The sequence below is a fragment of the Meles meles genome, chromosome 6 (assembly GCF_922984935.1).
Source record: "Meles meles chromosome 6, mMelMel3.1 paternal haplotype, whole genome shotgun sequence".
In the NCBI taxonomy this organism is placed as follows: Eukaryota; Metazoa; Chordata; class Mammalia; order Carnivora; family Mustelidae; genus Meles; species Meles meles.
This window is the reverse complement of record NC_060071.1, coordinates 152,797,537-152,817,352: the sequence shown is the minus strand read 5'-3', so window position 1 is coordinate 152,817,352 and position 19,816 is coordinate 152,797,537. Positions and strand designations below refer to the sequence as shown.

Genomic DNA, 19,816 nt, shown 5'->3' with positions numbered 1-19,816 from the left:
TCACAACATGTGCCTTCTTTCATGCTCATCATCCATCTCCTCAATCCTCACTCATATCCTTCCATCAACCTGTGGTTTGTTCTCAATTACTAAGAGTCACTTATGGTTGTTTACCTTGCTCCTTTTTTTTTCTTCTCTCAATTCCCTTATGTTCATCCATTTTCCTTCATAAATCCCACATATGAGTCATAAATGGGAGAAGATATTTGCAAAAGTCGTATCTGATAAAGTTTAATATCCATAACCTATAAAGATTTTACCACAGTCAACACTCAAATAATGCAGTTAAGAAATGGTCAGAAAAAAGGAAGGAATACACACTTATTGAAAGAAGACATCCATATGACTATCAGATACATGAAAAGATGCTCAACATCAGTCATCATCAGGGAAGCACAAATCAAAACCATGGAAAGATGTCTCCTCATACCTGTCAGAATGACTACAATCCAATACCTGCTGAAGACAATTCTCAGACCAATGGCAATTAGTGATTCACATCTGATATAATTGGAAACATAGGGAGACATGGTTTCTAGGACTACTCCTCCAAGGACCAACAGTTGACCCTCACCTTACTGAGAGAGGGGACATTTCTCATACAATAGAACCTATGAATTTATACTTTCTTGAGGGAAAAAACTCAGCAGTTTGAAGGCACTTGATAAATCGTAGGGACTTGATTCAAGATTTCTGCTCACCTCTGAATACAATAAATAGAGCTGGATATTGTAGCCAACGAGCAGAGTGAGGAGCTCAAGTATAGGAATTAAGCATGAGGAGGTATCCTTTCAATAGGACAATCTGTAGTGGTTACGCTGAGAGAGTAACTCCTCACATGATGGATAAATGGGAAAGGGAGAAGAGGAGTCCCTCTATCTCTGCAAGGATTTGTGACACTGGCTGGTGCACTGGGACAATCAGGATGACTCACAGTCCCTCTGACTCAAGAACCACGCAGCTCATGATCCAGGACAAGAGGTGGAAGGGAGCTGGTCTCCTCTCAAGGGTTTCCAGCTAAATGCTCTGTTAAGTTCTCCCAGACAGAAACACAGCGAAGAGCTTGTAAATCTGTGGAAATATAGAAGAGTCCTCTATTTTTGGAATAAACCAGCAAAATGACAAAATCCAAACAGGCCGAGGGTGAAGCATTGAGATAAATATAATTGATATCATCATGGCAATAAATATGAGTGTACAAGTACAATGATCTCCATTTCAGAAATGAAGAATTGTCTTTAACTAACAGCATGCTTTCTGATCTCAGGTGTTCTGATGTTAATTGTTTAATAATCCCATTCTTATATCTTTTTTGAAGATTTCCATTGATGTGTACCGAGAAATCAGGTGAAATTGCCCCTTGTGGTTGTAGAAACCCACAATGTCTCCAGCCCAGATACAAACCTCATTGTAGGACGGGATCTGGACCACCAGGGCGTGCACACCACTCACCAATTCTGTCCTTAAGCCTCAGGAGAAGATGCATATGATGGTTATGGGTAGGTTTCATGTCAGGATATGGTGATTTCTCTCTGAAGAACACTTTACCTCAGAGACCCTCTCTGCACACATGATTCTGTGCTTACCTCTTCTCTCTCTGATTTTGAAAATTTGCTCATGGGAAAACAATTATACTAAAATGCACAAAAATCACGTTGTTTATTGCTGTCCATAAATACCAATGAATCACAAATAAACTGGTGCTCTCAAGTGAGCCTTTACAGGAATCCCAGCTGCTCTCACTGTGCATCACAGGTCCACTCTGCTCAACTTGCAAACTTGGTAGAAGCAGCTTAAAGTGCATGCTTTAGTTTAAGTGTGGACATGAGGTCACAGAGTCATCAACAATCCAAAGTAAAAGAAGAAAGGTTCTTTTTTTGGGGGGGTACAGTCACTGTCTTAAACAAAGCTCAGAGCATCAATTTTACTGGCAACATCTGAAAGCAGTTAAACCCCCACAAGGTGTGTTGTGGATGTGGAACCTGATCATTAAACACACACACACACACACACACACACACACACACACACACACACACACATACACACACACATTCACACAAGAGTACAAAACCTTCATCACTTTCCCCTAATTTTTCTGTAGCAAAGGTGGTCCTAAGACAGAAATAGACAGCACACAGGAAGACCTCAAGAAGCAAGAAAAATCTAAAAGACACCATCTAACATTATACCTGAAGGAGCTAGGGAAAGTAAAATGACTATAGCCTAAATACAGCAGAAGGAAGGAAATACTAAATACTAGAGAAGAAATAAATTATATAAAAACCAAAAACAACAGAACAGATTAAAAAAAAAAACAATATCTGGTTCTTTGGAAAAAAATAAAATGAAATTGAGAAACTTCTGCCTGGATTTATCATAAAAAAAAGAGAAATCCCCAAATAAATAAAATCAGAAATCAATATGTTTCTCTGTGGAACAAACAGGGTTTTGGAGGGGTGGGGGTCAGCAGATGGGGTAACTTGGGGATGGGCCATAAGGAGGGCACATGCTGGAAGGAGCAGTGGGTGTTACACACAAATAATGAATTGTTGAACACTACATCAAAAACGAATGATGTATATATGGTGGTAAATGAACATAATTTAAAAAGGAATTTAAGCAGATAATGTGACAGTAAATAATTAAAAAAGCTAGAATTCTAGGATGAACACTCCCAAATCCAAATCCTGAAATTATACTCAAAATTTGTTTTAAACTAGGAGTGGCTGGGGGAAGGGTGATAACTGACTGATGGGCATTAAGGAGGACTCTTGATGGAAAGAGCACTAAGTGTTACATGCAACTGATGAAACAATAAATTCTACGTGTAAAACCAGTAATGCACTATGTGTTAACTGAACTGAATTTAAATTAAAAAATTAAAACATAAAATAAGAAATCATCTGATTGCTGTATGAGTTCTAGTAGTTTGGGGGTGGAGTCTTTGGGGTTTTCCATATAAAGAATCATGTCATCTGCGAAGAGAGAGAGTTTGACTTCTTCCTTGCCAATTTGGATACCTTTTATTTCTCTTTGTTGTCTGATTGCCGTTGCTAGAGTAACGTGGCAGGATACAAAGTCAATGTACAGAAATCAGTGGCTTTCTTATACACTAACAATGAAAATACAGAAAAGGAAATTAGAGAATCGATTCCATTTACTATAGCACCAAAAACCATAAGATACCTGGGCATAAACCTAACCAAAGAAGTAAAGGACCTGTACTCGAGGAACTACAGAACACTCATGAAAGAAATTGAAGAAGACACAAAAAGATGGAAGACTGTTCCATGCTCTTGGATTGGAAGAATAAACATTGTTAAAATGTCTATACTGCCTAGAGCAATCTATACTTTTAATGCCATTCCGATCAAAATTCCACCGATATTTTTCAAAGAGCTGGAGCAAATAATCCTAAAATTTGTATGGAGTCAGAAGAGACCCCGAATTGCTAAGGAAATGTTGAAAAACAAAAACAAAACTGGCGGCATCACGTTACCCGATTTCAAGCTTTACTACAAAGCTGTGATCACCAAGACAGCGTGGTACTGGCATAAAAACAGACACATAGACCAGTGGAACAGAGTGGAGAGCCCAGATATGGACCCTCAACTCTATGGTCAAATAATCTTCGACAAAACAGGAAAAAATATTCAATGGAAAAAAGACAGTCTCTTCAATAAATGGTGCTGGGAAAACTGGACAGCGATATGTAGAAGAATGAAACTCGACCATTCTCTTACACCGTTCACAAAGATAAACTCGAAATGGATAAAAGACCTCAACGTGAGACAGGAATCTATCAGAATCCTAGAGGAGAACATAGGCAGTAACCTCTTCGATATCAGCCACAGCAACTTCTTTCAAGATAAGTCTCCAAAGGCCAAGGAAACAAAAGCAAAAATGAACTTTTGGGACTTCATCAAGATCAAAAGCTTCTGCACAGCAAAGGAAACAGTCAACAAAACAAAGAGGCAACCCACGGAATGGGAGAAGATATTTGTAAATGACAGTACAGACAAAAGGTTGATATCCAGGATCTACAAAGAACTTCTCAAACTCAACACACACAAAACAGATAATCATATCAAAAAATGGGCAGAAGATATGAACACACACTTCTCCAATGAAGACATACAAATGGCTATCAGACACATGAAAAAATGTTCATCATCACTAGCCATCAGGGAGATTCAAATTAAAACTACATTGAGATACCACCTAACACCAGTTAGAATGGCCAAAATTAGCAAGACAGGAAACAACGTGTGCTGGAGAGGATGTGGAGAAAGGGGAACCCTCTTACACTGTTGGTGGGAATGCAAGTTAGTGCAGCCACTTTGGAGAACAGTGTGGAGATTCCTGAAGAAATTAAAAATAGAGCTTCCCTATGACCCTGCAATTGCACTGCTGGGTATTTACCCCAAAGATACAGATGTAGTGAAAAGAAGGGCCATTTGTACCCCAATGTTTATTGCAGCAATGGCTATGGTCGCCAAACTGTGGAAAGAACCAAGATGCCCTTCAACGGATGAATGGATAAGGAAGATGTGGTCCATATACACAATGGAGTATTATGCCTCCATCAGAAAGGACGAATACCCAACTTTTGTAGCAACATGGACAGGACTGGAAGAAATTATGCTGAGCGAAATAAGTCAAGCAGAGAGAGTCAAGTATCATATGGTCTCACTTATTTGTGGAGCATAACAAATAACATGGAGGACATGGGGAGATGGAGAGGAGAGGGAGTTGAGGGAAACTGGAAGGGGAGATGAACCATGAGAGACTATGGACGCTGAAAAACAACCAGAGGGTTATGAAGGGGCGGCGGGAGGGGGTGGGGTGGGGTGGGAGGTTGAGGAACCAGGTGGTGGGTAATAGGGAGGGCACGTACTGCATGGAGCACTGGGTGTGATGCCAAAACAATGAACACTGTTATGCTGTAAATAAGCAAATAAAAATAAATTAATTAATTAAAAAAAAAAAAGAAATCATCTGATTGAGTGTGTCATTCAAAGTCCGTGTTTTGAAAAATGCCAGGGGAATTTTGATTGGAATGGCATTGAAAGTATAGCTTGCTCTAGGCAGTATAGATATTTTAAAAATGTTTATTCTTCCAATCCATGAGCATGGGATGTTTGTCATCATTTTGTGCTTGAACAAACAATCCTAAAATTTTATGGAACCAGAAAACACCCGGGATTTCTACAGAAATGTTGAAAAAGAAAAACCACACTGCAGGCATCACATTGCCTGATTTCAGACTTTACTACAAAGCTGTTGTAACAAAGGCAGCATAATGCTTGTATATAAACAGACACATAGACCAGTGGAACAGAGTAGAGAGCCTAGATATGGACCCTCAACTCTATGGTCAACTAATCTTTGACAGAGCAGGAAAAAAATATACAGTGGAGAAAAGACAGTCTCTTCAATAAATGGTGCTGGGAAAACTGGACAGCTATATGTGGAAGAATGAAACTCGACCACTCTCTTACACCATACAGAGAGATAAACGTGAAATGTTTAAAAGACCTCAACGTGAGGAAGGAATCTATCAGAATCCTAGAGGAAAACATAGGCAGTAACATCTTCGACAATGGCCACAGCAACTTCTCTCATGACATGTATCCAAAGGCAAAGGAAGCAAAAGCAAAAATGAACTCTTGGGACTTCATCAAGATCAAAAGGTTCTGTACAGGAAAGGAAGCAATCAACAAAACAAAAAGGCAACCCATGGAATGGGAGAAGATATTCATAAACGACAGTACAAAGGACTGATATCCAGGATGTATAAAGAACTCCTCAATCTCAACACACACAAAACAGATAATCACGTCAAAAAAGGGCAGAGAAAGACACTTCTCCAAATAAGACATACAAATGGCTAACAGACACATGAAAAAATGTTCATCATCATTAGCCATCAGGGAGATTCAAATGAAAACCACATTGAGATACCATGTTACACCAGATAGAATGGCCAAAATTAACAAGACAGTGAACAACATGTGTTGGAGAGTATGTGGAGAAAGGGGAACCCTCTTACACTGTTGGTAGGAATACAAGTTTGTGCAGTCACTTTGGAAAAGAGTGTGGAGATTCCTTAAGAAATTAAAAACAGAGCTTCCCTATGACCCTACAGTTGCACTACTGGTATTTACTCCAAAGATACAAATATAGTGAAATGAAGGGCCTTCAGTACCCCAGTGTTCATAGCAGCAATGGCAACAGTCGCCAAACTGTGGAAAGAGCCAAGATGTCCTTCAACAGATGAACAGATAAAGAATATGTGGTTCCTATATAAAATGGAGTATTATGCCTCCACCAGAGAGGATGAACATCCTTTTGTACCAACATGGAGAGGACTGGAGGAGATTATGCTGAGTGAAATAAGTCAAGCAGAGAGAGTCAATTATCATATGGTTTCACTTACTTGTGGAGCATAAGGAATAAAATAGAGGACATTAGGAGAAGGAAAGGAAAAGTGAATTGGGGAACCTTGGAGGGGGAGATGAACCATGAGAGACTGTGGACTCTGAGAAACAAACAGGGTTTTGGAGGAGAGAGAGTGGTGGGTTTCATAAGCGTGGTGGTGGGTTTTATGGAGGGCACGTAGTGGTTGGAGTACTGGATGTGGTGCATAAACAATGAATTCTGGAACACTAGAAATACATTTTTTTAAAAGTGGACATATTGTGCTCTATGTCATTTCGGAAAGCTGCCCATCATTAAAAAACTCATAATAAACATCGTGGTATTGCCAAGTATTGTATTCAGCAATAGAAGCCCTAGAAATAAGGGTACATTTAATTAATTACAAATTTATATATTCTAGAAAATTAATGCTAATATAAGGTAACATGAAGATCAATAGTAATGTAGGGATAGAGTGAAGAAGGAAGGAGGAAGGAATAATTGGAAAGAAAATAGAGGAAATTTTGTGGAAAAATGATTTGCTTGCTCTGGGTAATGCTGATTCTGACAGGAGGATTTACCATATCACACTCTCTACATGTGTGCAGTCATACTGTGTCAAGTACACGCATCACAGCTATTGCAGATAATCCCAGAGACTTGAAGGAGATAGTGATATGTTAGAGACTTGAAAATAGAACTGCACAAACACTAATTCTCTCTATTTTTACAGAAAATCTAGAAGAAACAAAAATCATCTTGTCGCCATCACAGCAGGGTTCCTCCTTCCTCATGAACCTGCCCACTCTGTCCTGCAGGTGATTCAGAGGACAGCAGGTCTGGCAGAGAGAAGCCCATGCCAATTCCTGGGGATCACACTCTATACATGCTCTTGGACACCTCATACAATCTCTATAATTCTGGGTGTATGTTCAAAACTCTTTGTGGTGTAACATGAAACAAACCCCAAAGTGTGGGTGAATGTGTAAAAAGAGCACTGGAGTGTGTACTCTTGAAAATCATATAATAAATAAAATCATTTTTCCCAAATCCTGTCAATGCCACAATGTCACAGCAGTCACACCTGCTCTGGTCACTGCCCTCTCGATCAGCTTAGATCCCAAGCTGGTTATATAGTCAGAGGACATGCAAATAGGGCCCTCCTTCTGCTGATTTAAACAGACCAGTCTGGACCCTGCAGCTGGGAGAGGAGCCCCAGCCACGGTATTTCTAGGTGTTCCAATTCACTAATCAGGATACAATAGAGAAAACTCACCATGGAGTTTGTGCTTGGCTGAGTTTTCATTGTTGCTCTTTTAAAAGGTAATTCACAGAGAATAAGAAACCTTGAGTGTGAGAGTGGATACAAGTGGGAGAAACAGTGAGTGTGTGAAAGTTTCCTGACCAGGATGTCCTGTGTCTGAAGGTGTCCAGTGTGAGGTGCAGCTGGTGGAGTCTGGGGGAGAACTGATGAAGCCTGGGGGGTCTCTGAGACTCTCCTGTGCAGCCTCTGGATTCACCTTCAGCAGCTACAACATGAGCTTGGTCCGCCAGGCTCCAGGGAAGGGCCTGCAGTGGGTTGCAGGTATTAGCAATGATGGAAGTGGCACAAGCTACATAGATTCTGTGAAGGGCCGATTCACCATCTCCAGAGACAACGGCAAGAACACACTGTATCTCCAGATGCACATTCTGAGAGCCAAGGACACGGCCGTGTATTACTGTGCTACAGACACAGTGAGGGGACTGCAGTGTGAGCCCAGACATACACCTCACTATAGGAGGGGACCTGGACCACCAGGGGGTGCACATCACTCATCAGTTCTGTCTTTAAGCCCCAGGAGCAGGCACAGCTGGAGGATATGGGCAAGTTTCCTGTCAGGGTCTTTGGCCTCCATGCCTGCAAGCTTTTTCCCCAAGGGAGCCTCTCTGCACACATGATTCTGTGCTTCCTCTTCATTCTCTAACTTAGAAAACTGGGACAACAACTATACTAACAAGCACAATAGACAGTATCACTTATATCTGCTTGTTCCTGTCTCTAAATACCAATGTATTACAAATATCTTCATGTATGTCCTCTGAACCTTACAGGAGTCCCAGCTGCTCTCTCTGTTCATTAGAGGGCCACCCAGCTCAGTGTGCAAGCTTGTCAAAACCAGTGTAAAGTACATGCTGGATGTGAGCCCACAGAGGCACTGACAATGCAAAGCAAGAGAATTAACAGCCCTGGTAGTGTCTCAATCTTGAACTATACTCACAGTATCAATGTTAATGACAACGTGGGAAAGAAGATGAAACCTGCACCAGGATGTTGTGTGGATACAGAGTGAAGATCACAAACACACACAGAGACACACATACACACCCAAGTGAATATATATATATTTTAAATTTTAGTTTATTTTTTCAGAGTTCCAAGATTCACTGTTTATGCGCCATGCCCTGTGCTCCATGCAATAGGTGCCCTCCTTAATACCAAACACCAGGATCATCCATCCCTGCACCCCTCCCTTCAAAAATGCTCAGTTGGTTTCTCAGAGACCACAGTCTCTCATGGTTCATCTCCCCCTCTGACTCACCCCAATTCACTTTTCCTTTCCTTCTCCTAATGTCATCTGTATTATACCTAATTCTCCACAAGTAAGTGAAACCAACTGATAACTGATTCTCTCTGCTTGACTTATTTCACTCAGCATCAACTCCACCAGTCCCAACCATGTTGATACATAAGCTGGGTATTCATCTTTTGATGGAGGCATAATACTCCATTGTATATATGAACCATATCTTCTTTATCCATTCATCTGTTGAAGGTCATCTTGGCTCTTTCTACAGTTTGTTGACTGTGGACATTACTGCTATAAACATTGTGGTTCAGATGGCCCTTCTTTTCACTACATCTGTATCTTTGGGTAAATACCAAGTAATGCAATTGCAGGGTAATATGGTAGCTCTATATTTAATTTCTTAAAGAATCTCCACACTGTTCTCCAAAGTGGCTGCACCTACTTGCATTCCCGCCAACAGTGTAAGAGGGTTCCCCTTTCTCCACATCCTCTCCAACACATGTTATTTCCTGTCTTGCTATTTTTTTCCATTCTAACTGGTGTAAGGTGATATCTCAATGTGGTTTTAATTTGAATCTGACCTATAGCTCATGAGGATAAAACCTTTTCATGTGTCTTGTAGCTATTTGTATGTCTTCATTGGAGAAGTGTATGTTTATGACTTCCGACCATTTTTTTACATGATTATCTGTTTTTTGGGTGATCGGTTTGAGAAGTTTGTTTTTTTTTCCCATTTTATTTATTTTTTTAGCGTAACAGTATTCATTGTTTTTGCACAACACCCAGTGCTCCATGCAAAACGTGCCCTCCCCATTACCCACCACCTGTTCCCCCAACCTCCCACCCCTGACCCTTCAAAACCCTCAGGTTGTTTTTCAGAGTTCATAGTCTCTTATGGTTCGCCTCCCCTTCCAAATTTTTTTTTAATAAACATATAATGTATTTTTATCCCCAGGGGTACAGGTCTGTGAATCGCCAGGTTTACACACTTCACAGCACTCACGATAGCACATACCAGCCCCAATGTCCATAGCCCCCTCCCCCTCTCCCAATCCCACCTCCCTCCCAATCCCATATTCTTTCATTTATTCTTCTCCTATCCCCCTACCCCTCCATGTTGCTTCTCCATGTCCTCATATCAGGGAGATCATATGATAGTTGTCTTTCTCCAATTGACTTATTTCACTAAGCATGATACGCTCTAGTTCCATCCACGTCGTCGCAAATGGCAAGATTTCATTTCTTTTGATGGCTGCATAGTATTCCATTGTGTATATATACCACATCTTCTTTATCCATTCATCTGTTGATGGACATCTAGGTTCTTTCCATAGTCTGGCTATTGTAGACATTGCTGCTATAAACATTCGGGTACACGTGCCCCTTCGGATCACTATGTTTGTATCTTTAGGGTAAATACCCAGTAGTGCAATTGCTGGGTCATAGGGTAGTTCTATTTTCAACATTTTGAGGAACCTCCATGCTGTTTTCCAGAGTGGTTGCACCAGCTTGCATTCCCACCAACAGTGGAGGAGGGTTCCCCTTTCTCCACATCCTCTCCAGCATCTGTCATTTCCTGACTTGTTAATTTTAGCCATTCTGACTGGTGTGAGGTGATATCTCATTGTGGTTTTGATTTGTATTTCCCTGATGCCGAGTGACGTGGAGCACTTTTTCATGTGTCTGTTGGCCATCTGGATGTCTTCTTTGCAGAAATGTCTGTTCATGTCCTCTGCCCATTTCTTGATTGGATTGTTTGTTCTTTGGGTGTTGAGTTTGCTAAGTTCCTTATAGATTTTGGATACTAGCCCTTTATCTGATATGTCGTTTGCAAATATCTTCTCCCATTCTGTCAGTTGTCTTTTGGTTTTGTTAACTGTTTCCTTTGCTGTGCAAAAGCTTTTGATCTTGATGAAATCCCGAGATGTTTTTTATAGATTTTGGATATCAACTCTTTTTCAGTAATGTATATTGTGAATAACATCGCCTATTCTGTGGTTTCCCTTTTTGTTTTGTTGACAGTTTTCCTTGCTGTGCAGAAGCTGTTGATATTGATGAAGTCCCAAAACTTCATTTTCACTTCTGGTTCCTTTGCCTTGGAGACGTCTTGAAAGCAGTTGCTGTGGCCAATGTCAAAGAGTTTACAGTCTATGTTCACCTCTAGGATTTTGATAAATTTCTACCTCACACTGAGGTCTTTAATACATTTCTATTTTCTCTTTTTGTATGGTAAAAAAGAGCAAGTTTCATTCATCTACACATCGTTGTCCAACTTTCCCAGGACCCTTTAATGAAGAGACTGCCTTTTTTTCCACAGGTTATTTTTCCCTGTTTTGTCGAATATTAGTTAACTATAGAGTAGACTAGAGCCTACATCTGGCCTCTCTACTCTGTCCCACTGGTCTATGTGACTGTTCTTGCACCAATGCCATGCTGTCTTGTTGATCACAGCTTTGTATTAAAGTTTCAAATCCAACAACATAATGCCCCCAGCTTTGTTTTTCTTTTTCAACATTTCCTTAGCAATTTGGAGTCTTTTCTGGTTCCATTCAAATTTTAGGACTGTTTGTTCCAGCGCTTTGAAAAATTCCTGTGGAATTTTGATCGGAGTGGCATTCAAAGTGTAGATTGCTCTAGGCAGGATAGACATTTTAACATTTATTCTTCTGATCCATGAGAATGGAATGCTTTTCCATCTTTTTGTGTCTTCAGTTTCTCTCAGGACTGTTCTGTATTTCCTTAAGTAGAGATCATTTACCTCTTTGGTTAGGTTTATTCCCAAGTATATTATGGTTCTTGGTGCTGTAGTAAATGGAATCGATTCTCAAATTTCCCTTTCTATATCTTCATTTTTAGTATATAAGAAAGCAACTGATTTCTGTACATTGACTTTGTATCCTGCCTCAATACTGAATTGTTGTATGAGTTCTAGTAGTTTGGGACTGGAGTGTTTTACTTTTTCCACATAAAGTATCATGTTATCTGTGAAGGAAGAAAGTTTGACTTCTTTGCTGATTTGAAAACCTTTTATGTCTCTTTGTTGTCTGATTGCTGTTGTAGCACTTCTAATACTATGTTGAACAAGAGTGGTAAGAGTGGGCATCCTTGTCATGTTCCTGATCTGAAAAGGGAAGTTTGTCAGCTTTTCCCCATTGAGAATGATTTTCGCCATGCATTTTTTCATAGATAGATTTTATGAAGTTGAGGAATACTCCCTCTATCCCTACACTTTGAAGAGTATGAATTAGGAAAGAAGGTTGTATTTTATCAAATGCTTTTTTTCTGCACCAATTGAGAGGACCATGTGGTTCTTCTCTATTCTCTTATTGCTTTGTTCAATCACACTGGTTGATTTGTGAATGTTGAACCACTCTTGCACCGCAGGGATAAATCCCACCTGTAATTGTCTCTCAAAACAGTGTATTACTTAAAATATAGTCCACGGGTAATTGTATTTGTTACTGAGCATGTTAAGAAAAACATACTGGTAACAGGCCTCCAGGCGAGAGGACAATATAAGTCCTTGAAGCTGATCAGCTGGGGATACCAGGCTAACTCAGGGTAGAACTCTGTCTGCTCCATTTTTCCGTTACCTTCCCTTCCCTGGAGAGCACCTGTGGCTAATTAGATGATCCCATTTAATGTGCTTGCTCAACTATACACTGTATAATGCTTGACCTAATATATTTTGACTTCTTTCTTGTTTATCTACAAGACATATTATTAATGTGTAGCCTTCTTTGGCTTCTTTGTTGATTACTGGCTATATCTAATAAAAATATGTTTGAAGAGGAGTTGTTCAGGGCGACAGTCTTTTCTACTGATGTCCCCTGCTGTCTTTATCTTGCAGCTGACTTGTTTCCGTCTCATTCTTCTCCTGCGCAATGTCAGGAAGGGGAACCTACCTGTTCAGGATGATCAATCTTCTTTTTTTTTTAATTTTTATTTTTACTTTTATTTTTTATTTGTTTATTTGTTTATTTACAGCATAACAGTGTTCATTGTTTTGGCATCACACCCAGTGCTCCATGCAGTACGTACCTTCCCTATTACCCACCACCTGGTTCCTCAACCTCCCACACCCCCGCCCCTTCAAAACCCTCTGGTTGTTTTTCAGAGTCCATAGTCTCTCATGGTTCATCTCCCCTTCCAGTTTCCCTCAACTCCCTCTGCTCTCCATCTCCCCATGTCCTCCATGTTATTTGTTATTCTCCACAACAGGTTGATCAATCTTCTTAATGCACTGCTGGATCCCATTAGCTATGATCTGCTGAGAAACTACGCATCCATATTCAATAGGGATATTGGTCTGAAATAGTCTTTTTTTTTGGTGGGGTCTTTGCCTGCTTTAGGGAACAGGGCAATGCTGGCTTCATAGAAAGAGTCTGGAAATTTTCATTCTGTTTCTTTTTTAAAAAAGATTTTATTTATTTATTTGATAGACAGAGATCACAAGTAGGCAGAGAGGCAGTCAGAGAGAGAGGAGGAAGCAGGCTCTCTACTGAGCAGAGAGCCCGATGTGGGGCTCAATCCCAGGACACTGGGATCATGACCTAAACCGAAGGCAGAAGCTTTAACCCACTGAGCCACCCACGCACCCCTTTCTTCTGTTCCTATTTTTGAAAGAGCTTCTGGAAGATAGATATTACTTCTTCTTTGAATGTTTGGTAGAATTTCCCAGGGAATCCGTCAGGTCCTGGACTCTTGTTTTTTGGGAGGTTTTGGACCAATGCTTCAGTCTGATTACTAGATATTTCTCTATTCAGGTTATCAATTTCTTCCTGGTTCAGTCTTGGAAGTTTATAGGTTTCCATGAATGCATCCATTTCTTCTAGGTTGCTTAACCTATTGGTATATAGCTGTTGATAATAATTTCTGATGATTGTTTCTATTTCCTTGGTGTTGGTCGTGATCTATCCCTTTTTCATTCACAATTTTGTTAATTTTGGTCCTCTCTCCTTTCTTTTGGATTAGTTTGGCCGGTGGTTTATTGACCTTATTAATTTTTTTTTTCAAAAAACCAGCTTCTAGTTTTGTGGATGTGTTCCACTGTATGTCTAGTATCTAACTCATTGATTTCTGCTGTAATCTTGATTATTTATGTTCTTGTGTGTGGGGTTGGCTTAATTTGTTGTTGATTCTCCCATTTTTTAAGGTGTAAAGACAACGGGTGTATTGTGGATTTTTCCAATTTTTTTCATTTTTTTCATTTTTTATTTTTTTAGGGGGCTTGGATGGCTATTATTTCCCCCTGAGGACAGTCTTTGCTGTATCCCATAGGTTTGGGACAGATGTGTCTTCATTCTCATTGATTTCTATGAATTATTTAAGTTCTTCTTTGATTTTCTTGATGATAAAAAAATTTTTGAGCTGGATGGTCTTTAACTCCCAAGTGTTTCAATTCCTTCCAAACTTTTTATTGTGGCTGAGCTCCAGTTTCAAAACATTGTGGTCTGAGAATATGCAGGGAATAATCTCAATCCTTTGGTGTCAGTTGAGCCCTGATTTGTGGCCCAGTACATGGTATATTCTGTATAATATTCCATGGTTGCTTGAGGAGAATGAGTATTCTGTTGATTAAGGATGGAATGTTTTGTAAATATCTATGAGGTCCATCTTGTTCAATGTTTCATTCAAAGCTCTTGTTTCTTTATTGATTTCCTGCTTGGATGATATTTTACAGTGACATGTTGTTAAGATCCCATACAATCAATGTATTCTTATCAATATGACTCTTTACTTTTATTAACAGGTGGCTTATATAATTGTCTGATCCCATATTGTGGGCATAAATATTTACAATTTTTAGAACCTCTTGGATAGACATTTTAAGTATGATGTAGTGTCCTTCAGTATCTCTGACTACAGTCTTTAGTTTAAAATCTAATTTATCTGATATGAGAATTGCTACCCCATCTTTCTTTTGAGGCCCATTGGCATGAAAGATGCTTCTCCACCACTTTGTTGTCAGTCTGGATGTATCTCTAAGTTCCAAGTGAGTGTCTTGATATTTTATCCAGTCTGCAACCCTGTGCCATATTCTGGGAGCATTTAGGCCTTTCACGTTGAGAATGATTATTGAAAGATACACTTTTATTGACATTATGTTGCCTGAGAAGGCCTTTATTTTATACTATCTTTATAAATTTCTGGTCTATGTCATGCTTGGGTTCTTTCTTCTTTTATAGAACACCTCTTTATATTTCTTGTAGTGCTGGCTTGGTGGTCACATAGTCTTTTAAACCTTCCCAGTCTTAAAGAGCTCTTTATCTCTCCATCCATTTTGAATGTCAGCCTTGCTGGACAAAGTATTCTTGGCTGCATGTTCTTATAATTTAGTGCCCTGAATACATGTTTCCACACTTTTCAGGCTTGTCATGTTTCTGTGGACAGGTCGGACATTATTCTGATGGTCCTTCCTCTGTACATAAAGAATCTCTTCCCCCTAGTGCACTTAAAGGCTTCTGTCTAAAATTATGATTCACTACTCTCACAATTAAGTATCTGGAGCTCTTTGTATACTTGATAATGTTGAGGGGTATCCTTTCTTCCTCCAGGACACAAAAACGTGTTCCATTCCCTAGTCCAGGGATTTTTTTAATTTGTTTATTTACAACATAACAGTGTTCATTGCATTGGAAACACACCCAGTGCTCCATGCAGTACATGCCCTCCCTATTACACACCACCTGGTTCCTCAACCTCCCAACCCCGGCTGCTTCAAAACCCTATGGTTGTTTTTCAGAGCCCATAGTCTCTCATGGTTCATCTCCCCTTCCAGTTTCCCTCAACACCCTCTCCTCTCCATCTCCCCATGTCCTCCATGTTCTTTGTTATGCTCCACAAATAAGTGAGACCATATGATACTTGACTCTCTCTGCTTGACTTATTTCGCTCAGCATAATCTCTTCCAGTCCCGTCCATGTTGATACAGAAGTTGGGTATTCATCCTTTCTGATGGAGGCATAATACTCCATTGTGTATATGGACCACATCTTCCTTATCCATTCATCCCTTGGAGGGCATCTTGGTTCTTCCAACAGTTTGGCGACCGTAGACATTGCTGCAATAAACTTTGGGGTAAAGATGGCCCTTCTTTTCACTACATCTGTATCTTTGGGGTAAATACCAGCAGTGCAATTGCAGGGTCATAGGGAAGCTCTATTCTTAATTTCTTGAGGAATCTCCACACTGTTCTCCAAAGTGGCTGCACTAACTTGCATTCCCACCAACAGTGGAAGAGGGTTCCACTTTCTCCACATCCTCTGCAACACACGTTGTGTCTTGTCTTGCTAATTTTGGCCATTCTAACTGGTGTCAGGTGGTATCTCAATGTGGTTTTAATTTGAATCTCTCTGATGGCTAGTGATGATGAACATTTTTTCAAGTGTCTGATACCCATTTGTATGTCTTCGTTGGAGAAGTGTCTGTTCATATCTTCTGCCCATTTTTTGATATGATTATCTGTTTTGTGTGTGTTGAGTGTGAGAAGTTCTTTATAGATCCTGGATATCAAACTTTTGTTTGTACTGTCATTTGCAAATATCTTCTCCAATTCCATGGGAATGGAATTGCCTTTTTGTTTTGTTGACTGTTTCTTTTGCTGTGCAAAACCTTCTGATCTTGATGAAGTCCCAAAAGTTCATTTTCGCTTTTGTTTCCTTAGCCTTTGGAGACATATCTTGAAAGAAGTTGCTGTGGCTGATATCAAAGAGGTTACTGCCTATGTTCTCCTCTAGGATTCTGATGGATTCCTATCTCACGTTGGGGTCTTTTATCCATTTTGAGTTTATCTTTGTGTACAGTGTAAGAGAATGGTCGAGTTTCATTCTTCTACATATCGCTGTCCAGTTTTCCCAGCACCATTTATTGAAGAGACTGTCTTTTTTCCACTGTATATTTTTTCCTGTTTTGTCGAAGATTATTTGGCCATAGATTTGAGGGTCCATATCTGGGCTCTCCACTCTGTTCCACTAGTCTATGTGTCTGTTTTTATGCCAGTACCACGCTGTCTTGGTGATCACAGCTTTGTATTAGAGATTGAAATCGGGTAACGTGATGCCGCCAGTTTTGTTTTTGTTTTTAGACATTTCCATAGCAATTTGGGGTCTCTTCTGATTCCATACAAATTTTAGGATTATTTGCTCCAGCTCTTTGAAAAATACTCGTGGAATTTTGATCGGAATGGCATTAAAAGTATAGATTTCTCTAGGCAGTATAGACATTTTAACAATGTTTATTCTTCCAATCCAAGAGCATGGAACAGTCTTCCAACTTTTTCTGTCTTCTTCAATTTCTTTCATGAGTGTTCTGTAGTTCCTGAAGTACAATTCATTTACCTCTTTGGTTAGGTTTCTTCCCAGGTATCTTATGGTTCTTGGTGTTATAGTAAATGGAATCCACTCTCTAATTTGCCTTTCTGTATTTTCATTGTTAGTGTATAAGAAAGCCACTGATTTCTGTACATTGACTTTGTATCCTGCCACGTTACTGAACTGCTGTATGAGTTCTAGTAGTTTGGGGATGGAATCTTTTGGGGTTTCCATACAAAGTATCATGTCATCTGCAAAGAGAGAGAGTTTGACTTCTTCCTTGCCAATTTGGATACCTTTTATTTCTCTTTGTTGTCTGATTGCCGTTGCTAGAACTTCTAATACTATGTTGAACAAGAGTGGTGAGAGTGGGAATCCTTGTCGTGTTTCTGATCTCAACGGGAAGGCTGCAAGCTTTTCCCATTGAGGATGATATTTGCTGTGGGTCTTTCATAGAGAGATTTTATGAAGTTCAGGAATGTTCCCTCTATCCCTATACTTTGAAGCGTTTTCATCAGGAACGGATGCTGGATTTTGTCAAATGCTTTTTCTGCATCCATTGAGAGGACCTTGTGGTTCTTCTCTCTTCTCTTACTGATTTGTTCTATCACATTGATTGATTTGTGAATGTTGAACCAACCTTGCAACCCAGGGATGAGTCCCACCTGGTCATGGTGGATAATCTTTTGAATGTGCTGCTGGATCCTGTTTGCTAGGATCTTGTTGAAAATCTTTGCATTCATATTCATCAGTGATATTGGTCTGAAATTCTCCTTTTTTGTGTGGTCTTTGCCTGGTTTTGGGATCAGGGTAATGCTGGCTTCATAAAAAGAGTCTGGAAGTTTTCCTTCTGCTTCAATTTTTTGGAACAGCTTCAGGAGAATTATTGTTATTTCTTCTTTGAAAGTTTGCTAGAATTCCCCAGGGAATCCGTCAGGTCCTGGGCTCTTGTTTTTTGGGAGGTTTTTGATCACTGCTTCAATCTCGTTACTAGATATCGGTCTCTTCAGGTAGTCCAGGGAAATTTTCATCCAAAATTTGTTCAACCATATCTTCTTGTCTTCTCCACCCCTTAGGGATCTCAATAATTTTGATGTTGCAACATTTCATGGCATCCTTTATTTCCTGATTCTGTTTTCATGGCTTCTAAGCTGTTTATTCCAGACCTCCTCCTGATCCATCTTCATCAGTTTGTTCTACATCACTAATTCAATCTTCTGCTTCATTTATGCTAGCTGTTAGAGTATTTAGATTAGATTGGATCTTACTGGTAACAATTTTTTAGAACCGCCAGATCAGCCCTCACTTCTGTCCTTAGAGTTTCTATGCTGCCACTAATGGTCTTCTCCAACCTAGCCATTGCCTGTATAATTGTTTTCCTGAATTCCCTTTCTGACATATTGTTTATGTACTTATCCAACTGTTCTGTTGCAGAAGGCATGGTCTCTGAAATTTTCCTCTATTGGGTATTCCTCCTCCAAATCATTTTTGTGATAGCTGGTTGAGGGGATCTATATATCTAGATCAGGTGCAATCTGGAAAGTTTCAGAACAATCAGAAGTCAGTAGTGAAAAGAAATAAAAAAAGAAGGAGAAAAAAAGAGAAAACCAGCCAAAATGAACCCCAAAATAAGATTTATAAGGTACATAAGAATCATGAGAATAAATTCTAAGAAATGTAGGAAAGAAATTTAGAATAAAAGAAATTAAAGAAAGAAAGGAAAGCTGTGTCTATGAAATATACAGATTCAAGGGCAATACCGGGAACTTAATATATTGTTTTCCCCTGATGTATGGGGACACCGTGGTGGTTGTCCTCTTGTTCTTTCATCTTGACTTCTGGGGTAGGGGACTGCTATATTGTTTTTCAGTCAGTCCTGCTTGGGATGAGTCGTACTGCCCCCTATCAAGGAGTTTGGCTCTGTGGACACCAGTTTCTCAGGCTTTTGTTCTCTGGAGGTTTTTGTTCTTGAGCAGCTATTTCGGCTTTTGGAAGGATTAGTGGAAAGTACACTGACTGCATCCAGAACTCTGCCTCAGAGAGAAGCTTCAGTCTGCTCTGCTCCATGTGGTCCAGAACACACAGACTCCACCTCTGCAAACTGCACAACACTGCATCCTCCCAAAGGCTATGCACAACCCCAGCTACAGTCTCAGTGGTCGCCCAAGGCCCCTGCTTGTCTCTGCCTCCACCCTGTGCCACTAAAATGGGGAGTGATATTGGTCTGGGCAAGCCCAAACCCAGATGACTGCTGTTGCCAGGACTGCTGTCTCAGTCCACACCCAAGTCAGGTATTCTCACACTGACCAGAGGCACCGTTGTGGAAGGCTGTGGGTGGAGGGATCCCGACTGGAGTTCACCCCAGATTCTCCCAGGCATGGGCAGGAGTGCACCCAACCTGAGCAATGGTACAAGAAGCATTAAGCCACGAGCTTAGGAACCACAGACTGGAGGCCCCACCAGACTCTCTCAGGCATATGTGATGGCCAGCAGTGACAGTTCTGGGACCAT

The 19,816-nt window shown here is 40.2% G+C and overlaps 1 pseudogene; it reads left to right on the top strand.

The window, feature by feature from the left end:
- Nucleotides 1-7,700: 7,700 nt before the first annotated feature.
- Nucleotides 7,701-19,816, top strand: part of LOC123943707 — a 55,783-nt pseudogene continuing 43,667 nt past the window's right edge.